This window comes from Heterodontus francisci, chromosome 8 (genome assembly GCF_036365525.1).
Source record: "Heterodontus francisci isolate sHetFra1 chromosome 8, sHetFra1.hap1, whole genome shotgun sequence".
NCBI classification, from domain to species: domain Eukaryota; kingdom Metazoa; phylum Chordata; class Chondrichthyes; order Heterodontiformes; family Heterodontidae; genus Heterodontus; species Heterodontus francisci.
In genome coordinates, this window is record NC_090378.1 from 47974232 (window position 1) to 47991118 (window position 16887).

The 16887-nt window shown below is 42.2% G+C and overlaps 1 long non-coding RNA gene across 1 annotated transcript in view; it reads right to left on the reverse strand.

The window, feature by feature from the left end:
- LOC137372804 (uncharacterized) overlaps nt 1-16887 on the reverse strand; it is a 265144-nt gene that overhangs the window by 123325 nt on the left and 124932 nt on the right. Inside the window, exon 3 of the long non-coding RNA XR_010975503.1 lies at nt 13374-13445. This is a non-coding gene — a long non-coding RNA (uncharacterized lncRNA). The remainder of the gene's footprint in view (nt 1-13373; nt 13446-16887) is intronic.

Consider the following 16887-nt stretch of genomic DNA (forward strand, 5'->3'; position numbering starts at 1 on the left):
AACAATTCCTTATCACCCTTTAATCTATTTGTGTGTGATTCTTGTGTTTGTGTATGTGAGTCAAAGTGTAGCATAGTTTATTATTTTATTTAGATCGGGTTTTTGGTTAAGTACAATAAACTCACCTCTTTCTTATTTAAACTCGAAAACCTGTCCAATTGCTTCTTTTATAATTACAACTAAGGTGAAAGGTAAAGCACTCACTGAAGTGTTAAGCACATCCACTGTTTAAAAAGGAAAAGCCCTGTTGCAGTCAAACAAGGAGAAGGACAGGAGGGAAGCCTTGTGACCCCTCCTCACCTGATTATAATGCAGGCAAGTGGAGAGTATTCCATCACACTCCTAACTTGTGCCTTGTAGGTGGTGGACAGGCTTTTGGGAGTCAGGAGGAGAGTTACTCACTGCAGAATTCCCAGTCTCTGATCTACCCTTGCAGTCACAGTATTTATATGGCTGGTTCAGTTAAGTTTCTGCTCAATGGTGACCCCTCGGATGTTGATGGTGGGGGACTCAGGAAAGTTAATGCCACTGAATGTCAACTTCTCTTGTTAGATTCTCTCTTGTTGGAGGTGATCATTATTTGGCACTTGTGTGGCACGAATGTTACTTGCCACTTATCAGCCCAAGCCTGTATATTGTCCAGATCTTGCTGTATGTGGGCACAGGCTGCTTCATTATTTGAGGAGTTGCAAGTGGAACTGAATATTGAAATCTCCCCCAAATATTACCACTTCTGACCTTATGATGGAGGGAAGGTTATTGATGAAGCAGCTTAAAATGGTTGGGCCAAGGACCCTACCCTGAGAAACTCCAGCGGCAATGTGCTAGGGCTGAAATTTATGGTCTCCAACAACCACAACCATCTTCCCTTGTGCTGGGTATGATGCCTGCCAGTATATATTAAAATCCTTGGCAGCATATGACTGAGTTTAGTGATGGTCTACTCATGGATCTTCCTCCTTGACTGGTTTGGAGAATTTGATTTTGAGGTCTGTGTCAATAGACTCCAAAAGCCGTAAAGATGTACTTCACTTTTCCTTTTTTATTGAACATTATGGTGATAATTCAATATTGGCAGCCTTTAGCCATGTAGTTTATCATTATCTCTGTGGGACTACTCCTCCACATACATTTGTGTGTGCTTTAAAAATGGAGATTACTGTATCACTCAACATCTTACCTTGTGTAAAAAATTATATTTGATATGGGAATGGAAAAATAGATTTTTAGATCCTAAGGGCTTAATGCCCATATAATTAAAGGGGAACTCTGTTTAATGTTGTCAGTTAATTATATTTTTTAAAGTGCTATATTGTGGAAGGGGAAATTAGAAAATGAACCCTCCCTGTCCTGTAAGTTCAGAATTGTTATGAACTTGCCCTGTATTCATCAAATTCTTAGTACTGATAAGAATAACTTTGCATCCTGGATTCTATTCCCCAGAAGGTGGACACCCTAATTTATACTATACCTCTTGGCTCTCTCAAATTCGAACCCAACAGGAAGCCAAAAGGTCAGTACAAAGCACAAAATAAGTCAGTGGGTTATATATCCTGAATAGCAGACACCACTGATTAATTCCTCTTCAGAGAAAACAGTGTTTCAAGTTCTGTAATAGACCAAGATGTCCTTTTGCTACTGGCAGATCTATCACTTAAGACTCAATAGTACTCATACAATTATAGATTGCAATTTATAGAAATGTATCCAGAAAACAGTCAACAACCAGAATATACTCTTTAATATTAATATTAAGAATTAAAAACTACAAAGCATTAACATAAATAACATGATATTGTCATTTAAATACAAGCTTTCTCAGTAGTAGATTATATTTCACATTAAAGAACAAAGGGTTAAAATGAATATGTGTGAGGTATCAAAATATCATTATGAATGCAATGTGCCACCATTAAATTTTAGGAGTTCATATAATGAATTATCAGCTAAAAGGGTAGAGTAAATGCTTGCTGCTGCTTTCAGTTTGTTTGGATAACTATAATAATGAGCATGAGGATAAACTTGGACTTTAGATTCAAAAGCCTCAAATTTCAAAATCTTAATCCAAAGTTTATATTTGAAAAACTAGTACGCAAATACAGATAAGCTCCAATAGACCAGTAAACCTGGTACATCTGTATGCAATTAGTTAGCATCTCTCCCTCTGCCCCTAGTCATGGAGACTCAAAATGCAGGCCAGTCTTTAGGCTGTCAGTCAATAAGTACATACAATCCGAATCAGTTAAAAAGACTCAGGCATAAATCAATGAGCAGAGTACAATTAAACGTGTACCTTTTTTCCCTGTATTAACATACTAGCAAAATGGGAAATCTTTGCATTTGAACTTTGGGGTTAATATTATTCTTAGCTCCACTCTAACCTATCTGATTGTAGACAGAGAATTTCTATCAATGGATTCTCTTCCTGCTCCCACTCATTACCTCTGGAATCTCCCAGGGATCTAGTCATGGCCCCCTCCCCTTCCTCATTTAGATGCTGCCCCTTGGCAACTTGATCTGAACACATGGGGCAGGATTCTGGCCCCCAGGTGGGGTTGAGAAAAGAAGTAGATGGGCGTGAAAATTTACACATAGCCAGCATGCCGGTTTCTGGCTCCATCCCACCCACATGCCATTTTCCCAGGGGGCGGGATGGGGGGGCGGTAGGGCTACCTGCCTGCAAACTGTGGGTATCCGAGAAGACGGTGGCGTAGTGATAATCTTACAGAAGTAGTAATCTAGAAGCCCAGGCCAATGCCCTGGGGACATGGATTGAAATCCCACCATGGCAGCTGGTGGAATTTAAATTCAATTAATTAAGAAGTTCAATTAATTATTTTAAAAAATCTGGAATTGAAAGCTAGTCATAGTAATAGTGCCATGAAACTATCATCGATTGTTGTAAAAACCCACCCGGTTCACTAACGTCCTCTACCTGGTCTGGCCTACATGTGACTCCAGCCCCACAGCAATGTGGTTGACTCTTAACTGCCCTCTGAAATTACCCAGCAAGGCACTCAGGGCAATTAGCGATGGGCAAAAAATTCTGGCCTTGCCAGCGATGCCCACATCCCATGAACGAATAAATAAAATGGCCTATTATCAGTACCAACAACATAGATAGAGAGAAGGATGTGGTCCTGCAGGCAGAGTTTCAGGAGCTAGGGAAGAAACTAGCAAGCAGGACCTCAAAGATAGTAATCTCCGGATTAATCCCAGGACCACATGTTAGTTAGCTAGTATAGAAATAGGACGATAGATTAGATGAATGCATGACTGGAGAGATGGTGCAGGAGGGAAGGCTTTCGATTCCTGGAACATTGGAAACATTTCTGAGGGAGATGGGACCTATAAAAGCCAGGTGGATTGCAACTGAACAGATCTGAAACAGGTGTCCCTCTGTGGTGATTTGCTAGTACTATTGGGGAGGGTTTAAACTAACTTGGCAGGGGTATGGGAACCAAAAGATAATATTAGAGAGGAAAACCAAGGTGGACAGAGAATTGGGAAAGACAGATGTTACTAGAATAGGAAATAGTAATGTATTAGGTGGGGTCAGAGTAAGAGGGAATATAATAAGGTCTAAATTAAGTTTACTGTGCATGTATGTGAATTCACAGAGTGTGGTTGATTGAGCAACAGGCACAGATAGCCACGTGAAAATATGATGTTGTGCCAATAACGGAGATCTGGCTCAACAAAGGGCGGGACTGGGTACTAAATATTCCTGGATACAATGTGTTAAAGAAAGATAAGGAAGGAAAGAAAGGAGGAGGGGTAGCAGTATTGATTAAGGAGAACATTATAGTGCTGGAGAGAAAGGATATCCTAGAGGGGTCAAGACAGAATCTATTTGGTTAGATCTAAGAAACAATTGAGGTACAATTATTTTGATGGGTGTATTCTATAGGCTACCAACTAGTGGGAAAGATATAAAGGAACAAATTTCCAAAGAAATTACAGGGAGGTACAAGAATTATAGTGCAGTTATAATGGGAGACATTACTTATCCAAATATAGACTGGGATAGTAATAGTGTAAAGGGCAGAGAGGGGCAAGAGTTTCTAGAGTGTGTTCAGGAGAATTTTCTACATCAGTATGTTACCAGTCCATTGAGGAAGGAGGCATTGCTGGATCTGGTTCTGGGGAATGAGGTGGGTCAAGTGAATCAAGTGCCAGCTGTGGAACAATTTGGGGACAGTGATCATTGTATCATAAGGTTTAGGTTGTCTATAGAAAAGGACAAGGAGCAATCCACAGTAAAAATAATTAATTGGAGGAGGGCCAACTTCAATCAGGTGAGAACAGATTTGGCCCAAGGTAAATTGGAATCAAAGATTGGCAAGTAAACCTGAAATGGAACAATGGGCTGCCTTTAAAGAGGATATAGTTTGGGTACAGTCAAGGTACATTCCCATTAGGGAGGAAGGTAAGGCAAACAAATCCAGAGCTCCCTGGATGACAAACAGGTAGAGAGTAAGAAAAAGGGTGCATATGGCAGATGTCAGGTGGATAATACAAGTTAGAACCAGGCTGAATATAGAAAGCTCAGAGGGGAAATGAAAAAGCTAATAGGAGAAGCAAAGTGGGACTATGAGTAGGGATTGTCAGCTAACATAAAAGGCAATCCAAAAGTTTTCTGTAGGCAGACATTGTAATTGGGTGGTAAAAGGAGGAGTGGGACTGCTTAGGGGATTTACATATGGAGGCAGGAGGCATGGCTGAGGTTCTAAATGAGCACTTTGCATCTGTCTTTACTAGGGAAGAAAATGCTACCCAAGTCATAGTGAAAGAGGAGGTAGTTGAAACACTGAATGGGCTAACAATTGATAAAGAGGAGGTATTAGATAGGCTGACTATACTTAAAGCTGATAAGTCACCAGGACTGGATAAGATGCATCCAAGAATACTGAGGGAAATAAGGGTGGAAATGGTGGCGGCACTGGCCGTAATTATCTAAACCTCCTTAGATAAGTGTCACCTCAACTTGCATTGTTGAATGATAATTTTCTTTAATCTACTAACTGGATTATTTTTGAAGAAATTTAAGAGAGAACAGCTAGAAGGATGACTTTTCTGGCAGCTTAGGATGGCCCTCTAATTTGCAAGGCCTGTGAGGTTGGAGACAAAATGTCTGCTCATTTCCCAGTAAGAACCAAGAACCAGGATGTTTAAGGGAACTACCTGTTCTTTTAGCAAGAAGAAATACTGCTAACTGCTATGTTTGAATCACTGAGTGTCCATCATGTGACAAGCCCCTTCCCACCTGTGGTTTTAAGCTTGTGTTTTCCTGCAGCCGAAAGGAGAAACTTTTGGACTCTGACATGTGCAGACCATAAGTGCCCCACCCCCCTCTCTCTCCCCCTCTCTCTCTCTCTCTCTCTCCCCCTCTCTCTCTCTCTCTCTCTCTCTATTTCAGCTTACAAGCTTCAAACCCTGCCTGTTGACTGATCACCTTTGCATATTCCGGCTACAATCAGAAACCCCCTTGGAGGAAATCATCCGTATCGCTGTCTCGAAGAGACCAACCGAACCAGTCATCTACCTCTTGAAACTAAAAGCCCCAGGACCACTGAATTCAGTCAGCTGAGTCACCAAATGCCACAGACTGTATACCCCTTTTTGCTATGATCTGTAACTCAATCAATCTACCTTTCCCCACTCTGTAACTTATCCGATTGATTCTTGTTATGATCATAGCAAGTAAGTAATCAAACACCTACTGAATTGGCCAGTATATCCACTTTAAGAAAGAATTAAACCTGCTGTGGTCAAACCAGGGGAGGGAAAAGAGGGAGGCCCTTTGAACCCTCCTCACTTGACTGTAACAGAAATTTGGAGGCTCACGTCTGGGATCAAATCCAAAGACAAAAGGAAATTGGAAGTGGGAAAATAAATAGATCCCTAGCAATAATTAAAACACTTCAATACAGTTTTATTTGTGGTTTTCGGTGCTAGAGTACTAAAATGTTCACATTCGAGGCCAGTATCTTCCTAGAATGGAGTGAAGTAACTTGGGTCAGGTTAAAAGCCCTATCTGTTGAAGTGTTGAGGAATGCAGCTGGGCAGTTAGAGATTACTACCCGTCCAAAAGCTAGGAAGCCTAAAATTCTAAAACTCGTGGCCAACCATTTTAAAATAGACACTGAAGAATTGGAGACAGGCATGGAATCTGATTAAGGCAATGTAACGTTAGCTAAGGTGCAACTAGAACAGAGGAGACTAGAATTAGAATTCCAAAAGGAGAAAGAGCAGAGAGCTTTTGGGGAAAGAGAAAAATAGAGAGCTTTCCAGAGAGAGAAAGAGGAGAGAGAATTCCAGGAAAGGGAAAAAGAAAGAGCTTTCGAAAGGGAGTTAAGGCAGGGCTTGTACTGAATAGGCGAAGATCCAATGTACCCAGTGAAGGAACCATTTGTAAGGGAACTACCCCTAGCTCAGGACTGGCTGCTCAGCTCTTAAAGTTCACCCAGTTGATACCAAAGTTCAATGAAGGGGATGTGAAAGCATTTCCCACCTCTTTTGAAAAGATTTCAAAACAGCTGAAGTGGCTGCAGAGAGCTGGACACTGTTATTGCAGAGCAAACTATGAAATGATTAAAAATATTATCTTGGGGGGTGCATATGAGCTAGTACTGCAAAAAATTCTGAACCCTCCAAAAGCAGCCTGCACAAACTTAGCTCGAGTTTGATAGAGTTAAGCAGCTTGCTTTTGACCAATGGATATGGGCACTTAAGAGAGAGTCGACCTATGAAAACTTCAGACAGGTGGTCCACCTCAAGGTGCTCAAAAACTCACTTCCCCTTTCCATAGGAAATCATGTGGAGGAACAAAAGGCTCGAAGGACCAGGCAGGCAGCAATCCTGGCTGATAATACATTTATTCACAAACCCTTGCCCTAAGGGAAACCCTCCCTAGTCACCTCCAAAAACCTGAAAAAGGATAGAAGGTGGGAATGTGATAGGAGAATGAACAGCCATGAGCGAGAAGGGAGAGCTGGAAACACAGGGGCCCTCCTCAAGCCAAAAAAGAAGGTGCTGTAAACAACAGTGATGCCCAAAAGTATACTTGCATTGTATCAAGGGAGGTCACCTTCGAGCTGACTACTGGAAGTTATGGGGAAAACCCGAAGGTTTAGTTAGGGTACACCAGACCAGTGCAGAAAAAGTGGCCCTGATGGAAAGCACAGCAGACCGTGGCTTTAACTGCGGCAGTAAAACCCAGTAAACCTACCACTGAGAGTGCAAGAAAACTTAACAAAATATCTGAGTTACACCAGGATTTTGTGTCCAGAGGAGAGTGACCCCATAACCCTTCGAGCGAGGTGAGTATTCCCTTAGTCCTACTTAGGGATACAGGGGCCACCAATCCCTTCTCCTGGGAAAAGGCATGACCTGGGAAGAGAGTGCATTGAATGCTAGGGTGCTAGTAAACAGTATCGGAGGAAAGTATATACCTATACCTTTATACCTGGTAGACCTGGAGTGCAACCTCATTTCGGGACCGGTAACCATGAGGATTGTCCCAAGTTTACCTGTGGACAGGGTCAACCTGCTCCTGGGTAATTTTCTGGATGGAGCTAGGATATGAGGCAGAAGGGAGGACATGTTAATGCTGAAATGCAGATGATAAAGGATGGGAGGAGGCTTGAGTGAGTGCAGCATAAACACCAGCATGAACTGTCACGCAAACCCCCCATCTGCCAAGACTGAGGCACACGTTATTTCGCCACATGAACAAAAACTTAACATTGCAAGCCCCGACTGGAAGGACATTTGCATAAAACCAGACAATGTTGAAACAATGGGGACCCAGCAGTTGCTTCTCCAATGCACAGAAGTTTTAGTCACATGGATTACCTGCTGTTGCAGAGAATTTGAACTTCCAACAAAGGATTTTGAAGAGACTGTTCCATATAAGGAGCTAGTCACATGACTAAACTGCTAGGCAGCCTGGGAGTTTTTTTGAATTTGAATTCCCAGCAAAGGGATTGAAACAGAGACAAAGTTGTGTGCTCATGGAGTAAAGATCTCTCCTGGGACTGAAAACATTTCCTCTCCTGTCTGACAGCCTTCATCTCTTCCCACGGAACTGAATCTTGTGAAAACACGTGAAACTCAAGAGAGAACAGTTTCCTGCATGAACAAGGTTTTTAAGAAGATTACTGGGCCCCAACGGATCGCAAGACCATAACTTCAATCAAGACTACAGCGAGCTCGAGAAACAATAACAAGATATTGCCTCAAACTGTTCCATCTTTTCTTCTCTTTTCTGTCCCTATTTGCATGCGTGTATCGAGTATGCATGCTAGCGTGGGTGCATCGTATATCCATGGGCATGAACCATATTAGAATTTAAGTTTTTAAGTTTTAATAACATTTCATCTTTCTTTTTTAAACCTGAGAAAGCCTGTTTGTGCTCATTTCTTTGCCTTAGAATTGGAAAGTTGTGAACAAGGATTCACAAAAAGGCAGCTCAAAACACAGTGTGTTTAAAATTGAATTATGTTACAATAAGACCAGGTAAAGACAGCACGAGACCCCTAGACACATTGCTCACCTGGTTGTAACAACTGGTTGAGTCAAATGACCAGTTTCTGTGCTATATATTCCATGTAACTCTATATATAGAAGTGAAACTGCAGAATATAGAGCAGAACACATTTAGGCAATTACGTACGTCAGTTCCAGATGTACAAGGAACCAATTAAGCATAGATCACTGGAAAACAGACGAAAGAGCTTTCATATTAAAACAACCAATAAAGAGCCTGACTTTGTCTTTCAATTGATGGAAAAAAGAGTCACAGGAGCACTCATCCATTACTGAGAAAGCACTGTCGATTTTGTCTTATTTTGTGGTCACTCAATGATTGCACTGCAGCAATTTAACTCTCCATGGATACAGAGTGCAGGGAATTAAATCCGCACTCAATCATTTGCTCAGCTAAGGACTATTGCATTAGTAAATGTAACAATTTCTCTAATGTCATTGCAACCACTCAAGTAACCTTGGGACTTGGGATTATATTGACCCTTCGGGTCAAATGTGTTTAAGAAGTGAATTGGTGGGCTTCGCCAGCATCAATGATTGACAAATAAACAAGTAACCATTTCAGAGAATCTACTTCATAGCTTAGAAAGATATTTAGTTCCACCACATTACTGATAGACTGGCTATTTCCAGTTCCTTTGGGCAGAATTTATAACCCAGCTCAATGTGCAACCAGCACTAATATGCTTTGAGGTTTGGTGCTGGAACAAATGGAGAGTTTGTTCCAATGCCTAGCAAAGATCATCTTTGTCTTGCTTCCGGGTGGAAGCAATGGCATGGAGTTTACATTTGTGCTGCATTGGCAAATGTGTTACGAAACTGGAATTGATGTGACTTTAAAAAAATAGCCTCAAGCCTAGATACATGAATATCCGACACCTTCTATTATATATATTTCAAAATAAAGAATTAAAACCTTGCTGAAAGTCTCTGAACAAGATATAGGCATGCAAAAGGCAGAGTGGAGAGTGGAGACTTTAAATTGATGCCACATTTTTCATTGGATAAACACCGGAAGATAAAAATTTGCCGGGCTACCGGGAAAGGGCAGGGGTAGTGGGACTAGTTGAATAGCTCTTGCAGAGATCTGACATGGACTCAACAGGCTGAATGGTCTTCTTCTGTGATGTCACCAATCTATGGTTCTATAAAGTAATGCTATAAGATTATGAGAAGGAATTTGGGGCTAAGATTGGTACAAGAAAGAAGTGGAGTCTTGATGGATGCAAGATTCAGCCATGCAACAGTCACTCCATCTCAAGAGATGAAGATACAATATCTTAACACCTTCAAGCTCTGTAGCCTAAGTGCTCCCCTTACACTCCATAAATGCCTCCTGGTCACTCAAAAAGTAGGGCAATAGTTTTTAAAAAACTTTAAAATATTAAACTAGAAATTCGCTCAACAGGAAATCACATTCTTTGGTAAGAAGTGGAACATCATACTATTATTCCAGCTCACTTTAACCTTGAGTTTTACTAATGGCTAGGTATATACACTTTAGTGCAGTACCTGATGTACAATTGTCCTCCTCCATCAAGTCCCACCTGCACCTTTGTGGCCATGTGACTTGAGCAAAGTAAAAATGTCCAGAGTCAATGCAAGAGACCCCACATTTGCCAACAAATACAACATTAAGGTGCTTGCAATGATACTGTCATTATTACTTGTATTGGAAATTGAACTTTTTCTACATATATATTTTGGGGGTTAAGATACTTTGCTCGTCATTTAGTCATTTTTTATTGAACAAAGGAGCTGGGCAAATATCTCGCTAAGAACTAGATTGAAGACTTGAAGATTAAACACGTAATGAAAAAACTGTTGGGACCATGGAAATGGGATTTCTGGATTTAATAATGTAGATTGTGATATTAAATTCATATTCTACAATTCTCACTCTGTCGGGGTTCGGGGTTTGTTGAAGACCAGGAACGACCTCTTTGATTATTCGGCTGTTCAAAAACATTAAATATATCAAAGCTCGTATTCAATGGTCTTCCTATTCCATGTCTTCTGATATAGTTATAAACATGCTTGTCATTTGTGCTTTTAGTAGTATTATCAGACTATTTTTAACTAGTTCTATTAAGCTTTTGGGTTTAAATTCAATCCGGGTGAGAGTCTTTGTTGCGTGCTGAGTGTAGGAATTTATATAAAAGAACTTAGGTATTCTTAACCACTTCACAGTGTGGGTGGGAATAGTACACACAATTTTACTCTAGACTGGCAAACTCATTCATTCAAGGTAGGGTTTGTAATTCGTTGATTCTAAAGCACTTTGGGATGTCTGGAGAACATAAAAACGCACCACAAGATACAAGATATTGGTGTCTAAAATGGAAATCTTGCCTTGGTCCAGGATTTAACGAGGAGGCGGTGGCCCCACCCACCTGCTGGAAAGTTGGGGACAAACCTGCCTCTGCCAGCCCTGGAAGCCACAATGCTATTTTGCATGGATCAGGCAATTAACTGGCTTCAGTTGGGGCTTCTGCCTCTCTGAAGCAGGATATCCTGCCTCCAAGAGCTGCTGACCAATCAGTGGACTGGCGGCTCTTCAGTCCCAGCAGTGCCATCGGGAGCGGTGGCCACTGCTGGGACTGCAGTATGCCCTGGACCCAGACATTGACAGAGGCTGGAAAAGGTAAGTGGGGTAGGAGCTCGCCAGGGCCAATCAGCCAGGTCCCGGCATGGTGGGAGGGGGTGTCAATCGTGAGGTCAGGGGGTCTTGCAGTGGGGGTGGACTGCACCCCTGGGGGGGCCCTCCATGGGGCACAGGGTGCCTGATCAGGTGGGAGCTCCCCAGCCTGCAAGGAGGCAGCCAAGTTTTTCTGGGTGACTTCCTCAGGTGGTGAAGTGCCCATCCGCCGCTTCTAAAATACCAGTGGCAGTGGGAAGAGGCCATTAGGTGGCCATTAATTGGCCACTTAAGGGCCTCAATTGACCTAAGGGTGGGTGGGTGGGTGGGCAGTCCACCACCTCCCCCCGCCGCTGGTAAGATACCAGTGGAGGTGAGTATGTGTTGGGCATGGCACCCCCACCATCCCACCTGATTTTACGACCCCCCCACCTTCTCAGCCCGCACAATCAATGCTTGCAATGGTGCTTCCATTTCTTGTGTTAATACTCCTCTCCATCATGCCAACAAAATGTAACCATGTATTTTTTAAGAAAGCAGAATTGTCTAATGCGATTTTTGCTTACTTTCAGTATTTTAACCATAATGCTTATTTTATTTTTTATTTATTTTTTATTAGAGATACAGCACTGAAACAGGCCCTTTGGCCCACCGAGTCTGTGCCGAACATCAACCACCCATTTATACTAATCCTACACTAATCCCATATTCCTACCAAACATCCCCACCTGTCCCTATATTTCCCTACCACCTACCTATACTAGTGACAATTTATAATGGCCAATTTACCTATCAACCTGCAAGTCTTTTGGCTTGTGGGAGGAAACCGGAGCACCCGGAGAAAACCCACGCAGACACAGGGAGAACTTGCAAACTCCACACAGGCAGTACCCGGAATCGAACCCGGGTCCCTGGAGCTGTGAGGCTGCGGTGCTAACCACTGCGCCACTGTGCCGCCCCCAAAACCCTACTTTTGCCATAATTACCATAAGCTCACTTTTTATGGAGTTTACCACTTGTCGAATAGATTAGCATTCAGTATAAGGTTGGCAACTCAATCAGTTATTAAAAACCTAAGCCAAGCTGTTATTTTCCAGTTCTGTAATCTGTTTGATATGTCAGCTGGCGAGATAGGGCTTGATGAATCAACTGAAGAGATAGAGTTTAGCATATTGGAGGTGCAGAACAAAAAAATTGGGAGGTGAGGGGAAGACAAAAAGCTACCACTCTGTAGCAACAGACTTTGAACTATAATCAAACTGGACTACAAAAAGGTTAATTATACATAAAAGCTATGTAATTACAGCACACTTATGCAGCTCTATGCTGAAAAGCAAATGCTACCTGCTGATTGACAAGGCTTCACAGGGCACAGTAATCTTTCCAGAATTATTGTTTAGGATTAATTATATGTTTTTGTTGGAAATGGTATGCATTTTTGAGGGAAAAATATCTCATAATGGATTCCTATGTTTCAAAAGTAATATGCCTTTAGGCAGCCGAAGCAGGCTGTGCATCAGAAGTGCAAAAAAACATTGTAAATAACCACATCTTTCATTTTCAGTGGAACAAAGGCTTCCTGCAGTATGGAGACCGATAGTTATTGAAAGCTTTTGGTGCGTTCAAACATGTTTGAAGCATTAATTCAGAGAAATGGAATGCAAAAGAACGAGAAGGTTGGGCTGAACATGATGACCTTTTCTTGTTCCTAACAATATTGATATGACTATTTCTTAAGAAAAGACACTTCAGCTGCAAACAAAACAATGCTTAAGAATTCTACCATTTCACACGGCTGTGTCCTTCCTTTATGTGAGCAATATCATCTTGTGGAGATATAACCTTGTGAAAGGAGTCCATTACTTAGAGTACATCATGACAGGACAGCAGAAGGCCAAGAATAACATTTGGCTAATACAAATAAATTAGATCTTCCTTTGTGTGATTGACTGGTAACAAAAAATACATATATTTCTGCAATAAGTGAATTGTGTTCAAATAATGACAAAAAAACCAAAATACATATAGAGCAAAAACAACATTCATTTATACAGTGTTACAGAACTTTGAAATTATATGGTAAATTAAGTTGTGAAAGAAACCATTTTAAGATACTTCAGTGGACTAATGACTTACTCAGATCAAATATTTGAGCAGGGATAATTCAATAAATCTATGTTCGTACCTGGTACTGAATTATTTCAAAACTCTGCAGAGCACCGAACTAACTTGGTTGGGTTGATGAGAAATAATCCTTCTGCCAGTAAAAAGAAACATAGTGTGATCATTTGAAAGTGATCTGCAATGTAGAGATATTAGGGATAGTAATTAAGCATTCAGAAATTTGTAGAGACTGAATTGGACTCACAATCAATGACTAGAAAAGATCAATTCCATTGTCACCAATGTTATAGAGTAGATGCAGTAAAGCAGAACCCCTGGCCTCAAATTAATTAATCAGATGTGAATCTCTGAAACAAATGAAGGCAGGAAACCACAGAGCACCTCCCCTAATGAGTTATTTCAATAAATTGATTTGAAGGGGAAAAAGTAATTAGCTATCTCATCATTTCTCTTTCAAAGACACTTTCAGTGAGACAATACAAGAAAGGTATTAATCCACTGTAAGAAGAGGTGCTCTGGCTGCATTCATGAAAATAGAGATCGAGGCAAATACCTTATTTTTTCAGACTCAAGATAGCAGATATACTTGTTTCTCTGTTGTAAACCAACAGTTGTTTCTGTTTTGTAAACAAACAGGCAAATAAGCATCAAGAGCATGATACTTTGGCAGATGAAGTACTGGCACATTGCGCCACTAAACGATAGGATTCAGTTCCTCTTGTGGCAAATTCCCAATCTCAACTGCATAATGTGCAGAGGCAGCAAGCTGAGGGCAGTTCAATTGGAAATCAGGTTGCTTAGTACATCTCCCAGCAACTAGTTCAAGGTCCTGATGGAAATCTAGAGTTGGTTAGCATGCTGTGTCAGTGAGGGACAAAATAAAAAAAAACACAAAGGAAATTTTAAAACTTATATATATATACACACACATAGAGAGAGAGAAACAGACAGACAGACGGAGAGGCACAGAGTAAGAACTGGGAGGTGGGTGGGCGAGTAAAATGGCGATGGATGGTGTCGAGAGGGGAGCCTGACGTCTTGCCATCATCATGGCATATTATCAGTGGCAGGCACCTCAGTGGCGCAGCCACCCACCGGATGGCCAATTGTGGCAATTAAGTAGCCAATTAAGGGCCACCTCCTGCCCGCCAGCATTTTACCAGCCTTGGCAGGGGCCGCCACCATGTGGGGAGACCTCCAGGTATATCCTGGTGGCTTCCCGTGGGTTTCTAGGAGTAAGGAGGGGGGGCCTTTTTTATAGCCATTCCATGGCCCATGGAGGGGCTCCCGGCGTCAATGGCTGCCCCTGCTGCCAATTGACGGTCCCACCCGCCACTGCCACCACCCCCCACCCCCCGCCACCCTCTCTCTGATTGCTGCAGCCTGCCTGCCTGGCCTCAGCATGTTAAAAAATACTTACCCTATCTTCACCCTCTCCTTTATCTTGCAGCCTCAGCAGAGGTCACCTGTAACAGTGGCACTGCCAAAGCTACTGAGCTGCCAACACTCTGATTGGGCTGGCAACTCTGGGGTGTGGGCCGTCATCTTAAATTGGATGGCAATCCCAGTGGAGGCCTCTTAATGGACTGCCGCTGATAAAATGCTACCCGAGGGTCTCACCGCCCGTCAGTGTGGGGTTGGCTCTCCCTTTCCGTTCCGGTGACAGGACTTCTTCCCCAGTGGAAAAATTCATCCCTAGGTGGTGTTATATCTCAGTAAACTACTACAAATTAAACTCTTATAATCTTCTAGTGATAACTTTCAAGTTAATCCTTCAGTTATGTCATCAAAAATAATGTATACATACAGTCCAAAATCAAATGGATGAGAAGGAGTAATTACAAGGAAATAATTTTGAGTTACTGATATAATTTGAACCTCTTGTTACAATAACTACCCTCAGTCATAGTTCTCTTTTCCACATTGATCTTGACAAAACTTATAATATTCAACATTACATAGGATTTATTTCATTATTGTAACTCTCACCAATCCACTTGCCACAGATGCATCTGTCCATGACAGTAGTGGTAGGAGTGAACACTGCACAGTCCTGACTTCACACTGAGGATTTGGTACATTGTGTTGTGCTGCGCTACCACTGTGCTAAATGGGACAGATTGAGAGCAGATCTGGCAGCTCAAAACTGGGCATCCATGGGGCGTTATGGACCATTAGCAGCAGCAGAATTGTATTCAACCACAATCTGTAACCTCATGGCCTGGCATATCCCTCACTTTACCATTACCATCAAACCAGGGGATTAACCTGGGTCCAATCAGGAGTGCAGGAGTCCAGAAGCACCACCAGGCATACCTAAAAATGAGGTGTCAACCTGTTGAAACTACAATGCACAACCACATAGATGCTAAACAGTGGAAGCAGCTTGCAATAGACAGAGCTAAGTAATCCCACAACCAACAGATCAGATCCAAGCTCTACAGTCCTGCCACAACTAGTTGTGAACGGTGGTGGACAATTAAATAACTAATTGTAGGAGCAGACTCCGAAAGCATCCCCATCTTCAGTGATGGGGGAGCCCAGCACATCAGTGCAAGAGACAAGGCTGAAGCATTTGCATCCATATTCAGCCAGAAGTGCCGAGTGGATGATCCATCTCGGCCTCCTCCTGAGGTCTCCAGCTTCCCAGATGCCAGTTGGCAGCCAACCTGATTCACTCCATGCGATATCAAGAAATGGATAAAAGCACTGGATACAACAAAGGCTTTGGGCACTAACAACATCCCAGCAGTGGTACTGAAGACTTGTACTCCAGAACTAGCCGTGCCCCTAGCTAAGCTGTTCCAGTACAACTCCAACACTGACGTCTACGTGACAATGTGGAAAACTGCCCAGTTACGTCCTGTTTACAAAAAGCAGGAAAAATCCAATATGGCCAATTACCGTCCCAATCAACTCTCAATCATTAGCAAACTGTTGGGAGGTATCATCGACAGTGTTATCCAGCGGCACTTGCTCAGCAATAACCTGCTCACCGATGCTCAGTTTGTGTTCTGCCAGAACCATTCAGTTCCAGACCTCATTACAGCCTTGGTCCAAATATGGACAAAAGAGTTGAATTCCAGAGGTGAGGTGAAAGTGACTACCATTGACATCAAGGCAACATTTGACTGAGTGTGGCATCCAGGAGCCCTAGCAAAACTGAAGTCAATGGGAATCAGGGGAAAACTCTCCACTGGTTGGAGACTTGGAACTATAATCATCATTCCTTCACTGACGTGGGTCAAAATCCTGGAACTCCCTCCCGAACAGCACTGTGGGTGTACCTACACCACATGGACTGTAACAGTTCAAGAAGGTGACTTACCGCCACCTTCTCAAGGGCATATGGAATGGCAAATAAATGCAGGCCTTGCCAGCAGTGCTCTCTTCCCAAAAACGCATTAAAAAACTATGATTTCTCCTTTTTTGATGTCAGCTTTCATCCATTCTTCAGTCTTCCTGGTCGTTATTATGTTAGTAACTTGATGGCATTGGTAACACCAAGAACCCTGTAAGCCATCACAAACATATCCCTCAAAGCCATGCTTTGGAGCAGTAACATGTTGTGGCAC